Source organism: Pygocentrus nattereri, chromosome 25, assembly GCF_015220715.1.
Source record: "Pygocentrus nattereri isolate fPygNat1 chromosome 25, fPygNat1.pri, whole genome shotgun sequence".
NCBI classification, from domain to species: domain Eukaryota; kingdom Metazoa; phylum Chordata; class Actinopteri; order Characiformes; family Serrasalmidae; genus Pygocentrus; species Pygocentrus nattereri.
This window is the reverse complement of record NC_051235.1, coordinates 24,321,732-24,334,969: the sequence shown is the minus strand read 5'-3', so window position 1 is coordinate 24,334,969 and position 13,238 is coordinate 24,321,732. Positions and strand designations below refer to the sequence as shown.

General features: G+C 38.4%; 1 protein-coding gene across 2 annotated transcripts in view; it reads right to left on the bottom strand.

Moving 5' to 3' along the window:
* Nucleotides 1-6,903, bottom strand: part of si:ch211-288d18.1 (USP6 N-terminal-like protein) — a 54,221-nt gene extending 47,318 nt beyond the window's left edge. Inside the window, exon 1 of one of the 2 annotated variants that reach the window (XM_017716432.2) lies at nt 6,737-6,903. The gene's annotated coding sequence lies outside the window, so the exon portion shown is untranslated. The remainder of the gene's footprint in view (nt 1-6,736) is intronic. The other variant, XM_017716431.2, reaches the window with a different exon arrangement.
* Between the last annotated feature and the right edge of the window lie 6,335 nt (nt 6,904-13,238).

Below are 13,238 nucleotides of genomic sequence, written 5' to 3'. Positions count from 1 at the left end.
AAATACACTACATAATGCCTGAGACACTATTTTACAATATTTGAGCTAAAATGTAACATCCACTCATGATGGATAGGTACATGCAGGACATTGTGCAGCAAATGAGTACCCAATGAAAATTGATTTTTTTTTAAGGATTAACCACTATTTTACCATTTTACCACTATTTAATCAATATTACACATAAAACTCTAACTTTTGTGGTTGTTGGATTTTAAATAAAATGGCTATATTTGTACTGTAGACATTACAATCCCTGGTTCCTATCACCACCACTGACAAGTTTCTCTACAACGAACCCAAAAATCCTAACCTAATTGTGTAGATCCTGAGTCTAAGGCCAACCATATGCCCATGTGTTGGCTGACTAAGTGTAACCCAAACAATTCACATGAATCTAATTCCAAACCAAAATAGTTTTAAATTTCAAACATAGTTTTAACCTCTTTGGCTGCAGGCTTAGCATTCAGATTTTAATCTTAAGACATTGTATTATTATTCAGTAACTACTGTAAATATCTTGGTTAACAGCACTACTATAAAGACATTGGTACTATGAACCAAGGCCCATATTTCAGGCCTTTGCAGTTTGGAGGGTTAAAAGGCACATTCATGAGTGAGGACTAGCAATTATTTTACACAAATTAGGGTTTGGCAGCCTCAAAACCCTGGAGATTGTCTACATTTGTCTTGTGATACAGTATTATTGAGAGCCAGGCTCTGAGGTCAGTTGTGTGTTGCACAGCATCTAAAACTGCAGACTGCAAGCACATTCTAGTCAGAGGCAAAACTAACGTGTGCATTAGAAATAGCTGATGTACAACATATTGGTTTGGAGCAGAGCAGATACACAAGTCATTTCCATGAGACCTTTCTGTGTTTGAGAAGGTATTCAAAAATTTGGTCTCTGTATCAGTTGCACACCCTAACTGCAGGGTTAGGGACAACAATCTGTTTTGTGATGTCACAAAAACCAACACATTTACATATAATCATCAATTCAGCCTACAACAGTTTACCTTCATGGCCAATCTGCCAGCAGAGGGGAAATTGACTCAGATTTTTTTAAGTAATATAATGAAATGAAATGCTTTCCTTTTAAATCTGTTATCAGATTAACTAGGACACTGTTTGCTCTTTGTGAGAAATGTGACTCTGGGTTGAGCTGCTAGTGAGCAATGAGGGGTGAAGGAGGAGGGATGAGAATACCCTGCTGTGACAAGAAGAAAAGAGCATAACACTGCTGTCGGAACAAAACCTCTCCAAAATGGTAACTTTACAGGAGAAGGGGAAAACCTTCTTGACTGTTAATGTAAGTCAGTGGAACCAGACTATTTTCCAAGTCATTTTGGGCTGTTTCTTTGAGTCCATTCATCATGAAATTTACACACAATGTGAAGGATGAGAGGCATTTTCAGATTGTCAAAAATTGAAAAAAGGAGATACAAGGTTTTGTTCCCACAGCAGCGATAATAAAAGCATTTTTATGTTGACTTGCTTGCTCACCTCCAAAGATGATATAAACATTTATTTCCAGTCTTGTAAATCACACACACTTCCATCAAAATATATTCCATCAATGTATTTAAAGAACAAAAATGCATGGCTCCAACTGAGGGACCTCCAAACCGATAGAAATTGCATTTTGGATACTGAGAAAAAGGGCTCAACTTAATAAGGAGAGTTTCAGCTTGGACTGTTTTTTGAACGAGGCTCAGGACAGGTCAGCCAATCAGAACAGGGCTCGTTTACAAACATCAGTAGCAAGGTACAGTAACCAAAACAGGCTGCTGAACTATAATAAATCAAACAAGGCTAGAAAATAAGCATGTAGAAAAAAATGATTACTATTTTGGTAAATAAAAAATGAGGGAAAAAATAACAAAAATGGACAAAAATGCAGGACAAGGGCCCTTTTACTCTATCAGACCCCTATGGACACAATTGTCTGTAACTGTGATTGGTGAAGATACTCACAGCACACATTAAATAACACTGTGATTGGTCAGAAGGCTAATTTGCATATTGGAAAAGCCAGTATCATAATCATAACTAATAAACAATATATTGTGCAGCCATACCAAACTACAAGAAAATTCACTCACAAAATGTGGCAGTAAAGCTGCCATATTTCAAGACCTCCAGGAACTTGGCAGGATAACTGCTTGTTATATACTTGGCTGGGTCACTTCTGCAGATATGAATAGTGAAACGTGAGAAGCGTCCACTGCTCTTTACTGACACAGGCCTCTTTTACAGGCCTGATGCAGTTCTTTGTTCCCTGGTCAGATTTACAAACCCTCTCCATAAGCGATGTTGAACACTTTTTACCAGGAAATAAAGGTGTCAGTAACCCTAAATTACCTCGAAAGGAAATACTGATAACAATCTTGAAACCCTGAACCAACACTGACTTGATATCTCAGCTAGAGGCCTCAGACAAGCACACCAGAGGCCCATTCTGGAGCTTTCACCAGCTTACAGTATTTCACACCTATATACTGACCCTTCTCTCAGTCATCCTCCCTCCCATAAGCGTGGCTGAAGGCACCAGCAGTGTTTGTGCCTCTCTAAAATTATTCACTCCTTCTCTGAGGACAGTGTACACAGCCAGTAAGTGGGAATGCTAATAGCGAATACAGTGCAGGAACAGAAAACACAAAATTCAACATGTCACTGAAGCACCTAAGCTGAAAGAGTAAAGAAAAAATGTAGTACCTCTGAAACATTTTGTACTATACTAAGTGGTCCAAATAGAAGTGAATTCAGATGACGTGTTCTATGTTACATAAGGCAAAGCTGACCAATACAGCAGGGGCCTAAATGACTTCATGCAGAGTGGGTGGTTAATAGGCACATGTTCAAGCCTGCAGAGAGCACAAAACAATAGCAGTAACGGAGACTGAGCGTTCGCCTGTGCACAGATAAGAAAAAGGAATCATGCACACTTATTTTGAACACCTGTGATGTGTTCAAAATAAGCGTGCATCATATTATTCACCAATGAACAGGAACATTTAATTATGATTTTCAACCTGATTTTAGAATAACAGCCAATAATTACTAACCTGGTGGTAATTAAAAACTGATGACTTGAGCACTTGTCCAGTCATTACTGGGCAATTCTCTTCTTTTTACGCTCAGAGAAGTGAAACATACTGAATAAAACCACACCCCCAGTCACAGAAAATTAGACGTTAAAAAGCCCAGAATCATAAACATGACTAATAATCAAGATATTGTGCAGTCACACCTAATTACAAGAATATTCACTTGCAAAAATGCTAAGTTGAAAAAAAGTTATGACAGTGAAGCCTCCATATTTCAGGGTGTCCATGAATCAGGCAGGATAATTCCTTGTTATATACTTGGAAATGGAGTATATTGAATTAAACCACACACCCAAACACAGAAAATTAGATGTTCGATTTTCCATCCAGACCGGAATTCCAATGCTATAACAATCAGCAGCAGTCTTAATGCTATGTTCAACTGTGAGTTGCTCTCAATAACAGTACTGGTTAAATATATAGCCTAATATTTGCATTAGTTGTTATGTATGATTTGACTATGACATTTCAGCTGATGGTTAATTGCCTTATAAATAACAGAGAAACAATGCCATTGTCTTTATTTGTTCATCGTATGCAACTGTTAAAGTACAAGGTTTAAGAGACCAGAGTGGCTATTTCACTTCCTTGACCTTCAAACTATAAAAAAATAACTGCAGTCTGTGCAAATAATTGTGATCAGGCAATTATATAATAACTGTGACAGGCCTACTTTGGCTATATAAAATACTCTGACTAGCCATAGTATTAAAACTACCTCCTTGCTTCTGCACAATGACCATTTTATCAGCTCCATTTACCATATACAGTCCTACAATTGCAGACTGTAGTTAATCAGCTACTCTGCATACTTTGTCAGTACACTTTTAATCTGTTTTTCAATAGTCAGGACCCCCACAGGACCACCACAGAGCTTTATTTGAGCGGTGGATCATTCTCAGCACTGTAGTGACACTGATGTGGTGGTGGTGGTGTGTAAGTGTGTGTTGCACTGGTACGAGTTGATCAGACACAGCAGTGCTACTGGAGTGTTTGAACAATGTGTCCACTCAGTGTCCACTCCATTACACTCTTACCTTGTTGGCCCACCTTGTAGATGTAAAGTCAGAGACAATAGCTCATCTGCTGCTGCACAGCAGTCCTTCATCAGTGGTCACAGGACACTGTTGGGTATATATTTTTTGGTTGGTGGACTAACACATTAGTTGGTGGACTAAAATGTGAACATGACCGAACCATATCATGATCACTGCAGCGCTGAGAATGCTCCACCATCTATATAACTCTGTGGTGGTCCTGTGGGGGTCCTAATCATTGAAGAACAGGTATCTGTAACAAGCATCAAATAAAAATATGTGAAGCCTTTTAAAAGCTTTCATTGTGTATGTTTAAGCTAGAACCAAAAGCCAAAAACGTTCATGAGTCACTTTTAGCTTAACATCATTGTTAGCTAATATACTACTGAAATCCCATAGGCACCCCAGCAGAAATTAGCACCAGCATTACTACAGAGGTGCTTTTTTCCCTTGTTTATGACATTCTGACATTTATGGCCTAATCTACAAACTGAGCACTAATGGTTAGGCCGCACTATTGGCTATCATCACTGAGAAACGTCAAATCAGTGCACCTCTAGTTTAAAAAATATATGAGAGAGGTGTGACATAATGCTGAACAACCAACCACCAACCTCATATAGGAACCTAGAATTTGTATTCCAAGCTGTCAGCCTTACATGTATACAATATCAAAAGTATGGATATATGTTTTAAAGCCTGTAATTATGAGGCACAGGTAAAACATCATGACACTGTATGCTCAGCAGCACTAAGCCTATGATGTCTGCTTTCAGTACAAACAAAGTGAGCTTCACATGTTTCCAATAAGTCGAGACAATGGCTCCAAGGCATGGAGGTAAACATGTGACTCTCCATAACAGATTACTGTGTTGTCATTGAGCAGATCTATGCAAATAGCTAAACCCTCTGACACAAAGAGATAACGCATTGGCTAAAACAGAGCGTAGCATTTTGCCGTCACAAGCCAAATGAGTGCGTTGTGATGTCCGGGCAGTTACGTCACACCTTGCCTGTTTGATATTTCAGCCAAAGGCAAAAATGAATATCAACATCCAATAAATGGACTGCAATTAATGAAGTCTCATTTGGACTCACTAACAGTTTACGCTTACATAATGGTTTGTAATATTGATCCATATGATCCAACATCATCACATATCTTGTTGACGTCTTATGTGTGTCTCGGGATGTGCGTACTGTATTGTATAGTATATCTATTTACAGAACAAAACCTTGTATCTCCAAAATGGTAACTTTACAGGAGAAAGAAAAAACATACTTTACTTTTAATGTAAGTATATGGAACCAAACGTCTTTTCAAGTAATTCTGGGTCATTTCTTTCAGTCCATTCATCATTAAAATAATACGTAATGTTAAATCTTGACCGTTATTCATTATGCTAATAATATTTATATATGTGTGTGTGTGTTAGTAATATTTAGTAATATAATATTTAGTTAAAAATATATACAATTCCTTTTAATATTCTCTAACTTTAGCATTACTTGTCATTAAGGCACTGAACTGAACTGAACTGAACTGCTTTCAACCTGGCCCACTTCCTCTGTTTCACATCTGTGTTGGGAAATGTGAAAAGCATCACCCTTCGCAGTGACCAGGATTTTACCCCCCTTGCTGAGAGACAGAGAGAGAGGGAGAGAGAGGGAGAGTATTTGGGCATGCAGACACAAAGGAATGCCTGAGCCCTCTCACTAAATGGGGTTTAAAGGCATAACAGGCATCAGCCGATCACCGGATCACAACATTCAAGGCAATGACAGCTTCTGAAATCTAAGCCCAATTAAAGCGTCTCTATCACTGTTCACAGTATGAACCAATATGAACAAATGCAGGATGTACACAGGAGACTGGACCACTTTGCTCGCTGGTGTTATACTGGGACCCTCAGCTGTATGCCCACATATGAGTTTGATGCACAGATGAATAGCTACAACGACCAAATGCTTGCTAATGTATATGGCGCATCGATGTAGTTGTGAAAACAAAAACTACTCCGTCGCAGGCTGGTCAGTGCAGAGTCTACAGCCTATTCTGGGGCTACATCCCTAAAGAAAGCCAAAATGGGTCTAGAGAAGTCAATGGGAAAGCAATGTAGTGGCAGCACAGCTGCTGGATAAAAACAGACCAAACACATTGAGACTGAGCAGCTAGCCTAATGCTCACTACCACCACTCTTTCACTCCAGCTCAGCTTTCTTTTTCTTTAAGGCATCGAAATCAAAGATTCAGTTTCACAAAGCTGGAGTCAGCTTCTTATTCGCAAGCGTCTTGCTCGAATTTCTCCGTTCCACCTTAAATGGTGCAGCAGTTACATTGTGGCGCCCCAGGCGCCAGAACGAAACTGCTGAACCATTTAAGGTGGAACGGTTTAATTCGAACAAGAAGCTGGCGAGTAGGAAGCCAACTTCAGCCTCGTCAATTACACTGCATTACAGACAACATCTCGTATATTGTGTACAGCGCAGAATGACAGACAGATAGAAGCAAAAAAACAGCACCAGCCTGAAAGCTGAAAGCCATTAGGATGCCCAAAGCAGGAGGCTGTCGAGGAAAAGGTCATTTTACCGTGTATAAATGACACACCTCTGTTCGTTCCCTGCAGTACAGTCCGCCTTGTTCATTATTTCATCGCTGATGTGAGGAAGAAGGGGCTAAAATCCGTGGCGACTGGCTTATAGTCCCCAACGGGCAAGACACACAGCAGCACGTCAGGACGAAGGGGCTTTTTTCCCTACCCGTATTCCGACAAGCCACGCCTTCTGCTCCAGGATTGGCTGGCAGGATCTTGCGTCCAGAGCTTCGATTGGCTGCTACGTCAACTCACATACAGTCCGCAGCTCGAGGTGTGTCGAAAACGGGTGGGTTTGAATACAGTTGTGATTTTGCCAGTTACGTTTGATTCATTTCTTTTTTTTCTCCATTTTTTTCCTATGCTTGAATGGCAGAGAGAGGCAAATTACAACCTTCCTCTTTTGTATATTAAGCTTTCTGCAGGGGGTGTAAAAAGGGGAATTTCACCGATTTTTACCAATTTTACCCATAATTTAGTCGTTGAGATGTAAACCAAGTCATCCTGAGTGGTTTGATGTAACATACTGCACTGAAACTTGAATGACTCTGATTTCCTTACAGCAGTGGTGATAGGAAACAGAGGGCTACAGGTCTGCAACACAAACATAGACATTTTGTTTACTATTGAAAACCTATTTGCTAGTGTACATCTACATATGTCTTGTGAGTTTTGCTGATAATGGGTAAATAGTGGTCAGTCTGGGGGGAAGCAAAATTGGGGTACTATTTTGTCGTAAAGCCCCCTGCATGTATCTCTCTGCCATGAAGTGATTAAAAAGTACATATTTTAGCCCAAAGGATTTTGTCAAAACTATCCTACACCAGCGTGTCAGACCGCAGAATATTTGTAACTGTTTTATGTAATACATTTCTGTGAGGGAACCTTTAGAGGCATTAAACTCTTCAGAAGGTCTGGTTCCTATCACCACCACTGTGAAACACTCTGGTAAGTTGTTTTGGAACTGGGCACATCAAAACACTCTGGATGACTTAGTTTACTTAGTAACTGAAGCATGCAGAAATTTGGAAAAAGTCAACAGAAATTCCCTTTCTTTCTTTCTTTCTTTCTTTCTTTCTTTCTTTCTTTCTTTCTTTCTTTCTTTCTTTAATATTTCTAAGATTCCAACAAACTTTTTACTAGTAAAATTTTCATGTACACCTTTGAAGACCTCATTACAAGTTTCAAAAGTCTTTTGATTTGTTTCTTTCTTTTAATCTGTGATTTCCTTTGAATTTTAATCTCACTGAAAAAGTAATTGTAGCTGCACACTTAAAAATTTAATTGAGCATGATATTGACACAATACCCAAACTTTTGGGCAGGTGGATGGATGAACGGATGGATGGACGGACAGATAGATATATAGATAGACAGACAGACAGACTATGTACAGGCACAATGAGACACAAGTGTAAACCATTGAAAGCTTATATTTTACCACAATTGTACACTATATTTTAGTACACAGTGTCTATTTAGGCACTATTTCTAAATTTCACATAAAAAATAAGGCAGAAAATATAAAATGTGCATAAACTTGCACGGGCCATATTTTATGCTTTATTATTCTTTGCAACATGTTAAAATCAACTAATAAAATGCTTATTTTCAATGAGAAAATCAGCAAAGTATGTATTTTCTACAAGAGTGTCTACACTTTTGCTAGTGAGACTGTATGTACTATAACACTGTTTTCATATGGCACTAAAATATAAGATCAAATTTTGTATTGTTTTGAACCAAAAGTACATCGCTTAATTTCATTTTCAAAACACAGTGATGCAACTGACGTGTTTATTTATTCCACAGTTATGGATGCAATCCTGCCCTCTACTGGAAATCAATGAATTATACCTTTAATATATTTATTTTGCTTTTTGGTGGTTTTGATCTGTTCATGTTTACTACACAGCCAGATTAACACTGGCACTTCTGTAAATTACCTCGTTCCATTTATAGAGTCTGTAAGTTTATGGACAGTTTAGTTTGGTTGGTGCTATAATGATCCACAGTATGTTCAGTTCAATTCAACTTTAAAGGCACTTGCTGACGAAGGACAGGGATCAGATTGTAGGTTGTGCAGACATGACAGACTAGAGTGAGGCTTTACTTTCACAGGGAGCAGAAATGAACAGACTGAAATTGTGTATTAAGCTTGAATATGTTCCTGTGCTGTTATTAACAGGACTAAAGTGCCACTATAAATCAGAATCAAATCAGAATCAGAATCCTTTATTGATCCCAGAGGGAAATTGCAGTTGTTACAGTTGCAACCATTTATGTATAAGAATAAACACATTAATAATTTAAAACAAACATAAAGAGAATTTTGCAATATGTACACGAGATTTAAGTACTTATGAATATAGTAAAGTGGCAGTGACTGTGATAATAAATATGAAACATCTAGTATAAAGCAGTTCAAAATTATTTATATTATTGTCCCTCTGAGTTGTTGCATACACAATTATTATTATTATTATTACACATATGAACAGTTTAGTATTGAGTTTTGCACAGATGAACCACACTCTGTGAATCACACACTGAGGGAGGAGTTATAGAGTTTGATGGCCGCAGGTAAGAATGACCTCCTGTGGTCATTTTGGTAGAATGAGTCTTGCACTGAATGAGCTCCTGTGTCTCATCATCGTGTCATAGAGTGGGTGGGAGCCATTGTCCATAATGGCCTGCAGCTTAGACAGCGACACTGCCGTCAGCAAGTCCAGCTCCACACCCACACAAAGAGAGACAGTAGTGCTAAAACTGTCTGCCAATGAAACGGTGCATCAAAGATAGTCCCATTATCATAGCTCATAAACTTTTTTCACAGTTATTCTGTCCTTAATAGTACTTGAGTTCCCCAGTACATCATTCATTTGCACTTTAGTGAAGTAATGAGGCCTTTTGCTGCCTCGTTGTCATTTAGTATAATATGTTGGTACAGTTTGAATATATTACACTTTATGTATTCAAATGTAGAATTTGATTTGTGCTGCTCTTCACTTTGATCTACAGCAAGCAATATGGAATGAGACTAATGTGTAGCAGAAGCATGGTTTGTGTTAATCATCTGCAAGGCTATGAAACATTTGGTAGTTTTATTTAAGTGATACTTTTTTTTGAAGGGACAAGAGCATTAGAATGTTGTGAGAGGTAACAGTGATGTAGTTTTAAAAATGTAGGTAATAAAGTTGGATGCAAAATTTGGGCACCCCTGGTCAAATGATGCGTTGTTAATTTTCTCAGTGTTTTTATGTATGTATATATATATATATATATATATATATATATATATATATATATATATTATTTTATTATTTTCATTTACCTTTTTTTACACCATTTAGTAAACCCAGCTTCCTTTTACATTCTGTGATTTGATTTCAGAAACTCCACAACCTCAACTCTTCTCTAACTCCTCCAACTGTTCACTAACACTGTCTTCACCTCAACACTTAATTCTCAATACTAGATTCTGACCCTGCAGAACCGCTTTTCAGCAATCTTGATTATAATAAAAGTGAGTTTAATTGAACATTTCTTGTTGAAAGAATCAACAGAATTGATCCTAAATTACATGGATTAAAATCTCTTTTTGTCAACTTATCTTAGAAGTTAAGGAAGTTTCCTCCTTCTCCTGAAAAGTGGACATGTGTGAGATACAAGTTTTCCTTTCAGAGGTGAAATTATTTTAGGAAACCCAGTAATATTTCAAATCATCCGCATAATTTGTAATATAAATAAACTCAGAGTGATTTGATGCAATTTGATGGCTCGTTCTAGAGAAACACACTAAGTACTTATTGTTCACAGTGGTGCTGATAGGAACCAGGCATCAGAAATATTTAAACCTCCCTCACAGAAAGTTATTACACAAAAGTTGACGAATACAGTGCCTGATGGCTGAGACAATATTGCAGCCTAAGGTGTATTTTTTAGGTTTTGGCCTAAAATGTTTATTTAAAAGCTCTGTGGCAAGGCAAATGTAGGATGTTGCAAGGCAAAATAGTTCCAGAAGAAAACTTATTCTTTTTAAGATTTAGGACCACCACTGTAAAGAAGTTGGTAAGTTTCTCTACAATAAACCATTTCAGATCAAATCACTCTGAATGGCTCTGTTAACATTACCATCATTGAATTATGAAGGAATTTTGAAGAACTGGTGGAACTCCCATGTACACGGAGCCCTGCTGATGATAACCCATATAAACACGACTTAGTAACACATGGAAATGAGATCCTAATGCATGGCACCAAGTTAGGAAGACGTGGGAATGAGTTGAAGTCATGGGCACTGTACTTTTAAGAGGATTTACTTTAAACAATTCTACATGTTAGTTGTAGTAGTTATTAACACAGAACTTTGAAATTCCTAGCTATTTATTTCTAGGTGTTCTTGCACTTACACTATGTGACCACAAGGGGGAAGCAAAATCAAAGCAAAGATTATAACTCTTTCTGAAGTTCTGTAGAGAAGCTCTAAGCACTCAGTCACTCCACCTCCGAAACAGAGCACTAGTGAAACTGGTTTAAAGCATTTAGAGGGTGTTTTCCTTGAGTTCTGTTATGCTGGCTCAGCTTCAAAGATGTCAGAATGATGCAGCCTCAGCATAATATGTCACAACCATTAATTCTACAGTAATTAGAGTATGCATCATATTGGTGGAATCAGTGGCAAAGTTTAGTGCTGAGTAATTGCAGATCAAAGACGTGCTACATCATAACTACGCTGCACTTCTTATTATGATAGTTGGTTTGGGACATCTTTCAAATCCGCCCATTGAAACGGTTTTCTTTTCTTTTCTCGCTGCAGGTGCATGGTGGGTTATATAAGTCTATTTTTCTGAGAGGATTTGCTGTCTCTGGTCAGAAGCAGAGGTTACGCCTTTCTCTTTGTTCCTTTGCCTGGTTCTGTGTAACTGATTGCCTTGCATTATCCAAGATATATAAAAAAATCTACTTTCAGGAAGAAAGAGAAATAACAACACCGTAACTGAGCTGACCTGTCAAAACATGTCCACCAAACAATCATGTGATTGACATCCAAATCAACAAGTCTAGACAGATATTTCAACAGGCATGAATCGGATATTGTTTCTGATGTAGAGATGACATTTTAAAGGAAAAATCTGAATAAATGAGACATATAATAAGTGCAGATGCTTCCAAACAGGTGCATAATACAACCAAGCAGCTAACATTTTTAATGATATGAACACAAATCCTAAGCAGGCCCAGTTGACCTTGATTTTGGTTCAAGACGGCAGGGGCAAACATCTAAGAGACTTTGAAAGCAGGTTGATATTTGTATCATGGGTAGTATGATCTTCAGTAACTAAGGCCCAATCCCATTTCTTTTTTTAAACCCATATGCCTCGTTTTTGAGGGTCTCCTTGCCCCTTGGAATTGAGTTTCAAGGGGTGATGGTTGAAATTTTCACCTAAGAAATGGAACAACCCTCAAATTAAAACAACATTACTTCATTAACAGCTACTAGTGGTGCTCTGTAGGCGATCCTGTCAGTCTGCAGTGATAGCAGACGAGGGTAAAGTTCAGCTCCTGACTGCTGGTCTTTTGTTACGTTTAGGGCATCATATTCCTTCAAAGAGGGGAGATACAGCAATTATTTATTGTCGTCCACCGCTAATTCTTTGGTACTATGAAGCTGAAGTCAGCTATTCACCTGCTTGTTTTTCAAATTTTCCTGCTCCACCTTAAATGAAGCAACTGCTACATTCTGGCGCTTCAAGCGTCAGGACTGCTAGACTACAGTGGGGCAAAAAGTATTTAGTCAGCCACTGATTGTGCAGGTTCTCCTGCTTAGAAAGATGAGAGATCTGTAATTTTCATCATAGGTACACTTCAACTATGAGAGACAATATGAGAAAAAAAATCCAGGAAATCACATTGCAGGATTTTTAAAGAATTTATTTGTAAATTATGGTGGAAAATAAGTATTTGGTCAATGACAAAAGTTCAACTCAATACTTTGTAACATAACCTTTGTTGGCAATGACAGAGGTCAAACGTTTCCTGTAAGTCTAAGTACACTGTAGCTGGTATTTTGGCCCATTCCTCCTGCAGACCTCCTCTAGAGCAGTGATGTTTTGGGGCTGTCGTTGGGCAACACAGACTTTCAACTCCCTCCACAAATTTTCTATGGGGTTGAGATCTGGAGACTGGCTAGGCCACTCCAGGACCTTGAAATGCTTTTTACGGAGCCACTCCTTCGTTGCCCGAGTGGTGTGTTTGGGATCATTGTCATGCTGGAAGACCCAGCCACGTTCCATCTTCAATGCTCTCACTGATGGAAGGAGGTTTTGGCTTAAAATCCCACTATACATGGCCCCGTTCATTCTTCCCTTAACACGGATCAGTCGCCCTGTCCCCTTTGCAGAAAAACAGCTCCAAAGCATGATGTTTCCACCTCCATGCTTCACAGTAGGTATGGTGTTCTTGGGATGCAACTCAGCATTCTTCTTCTTCCAAAAAC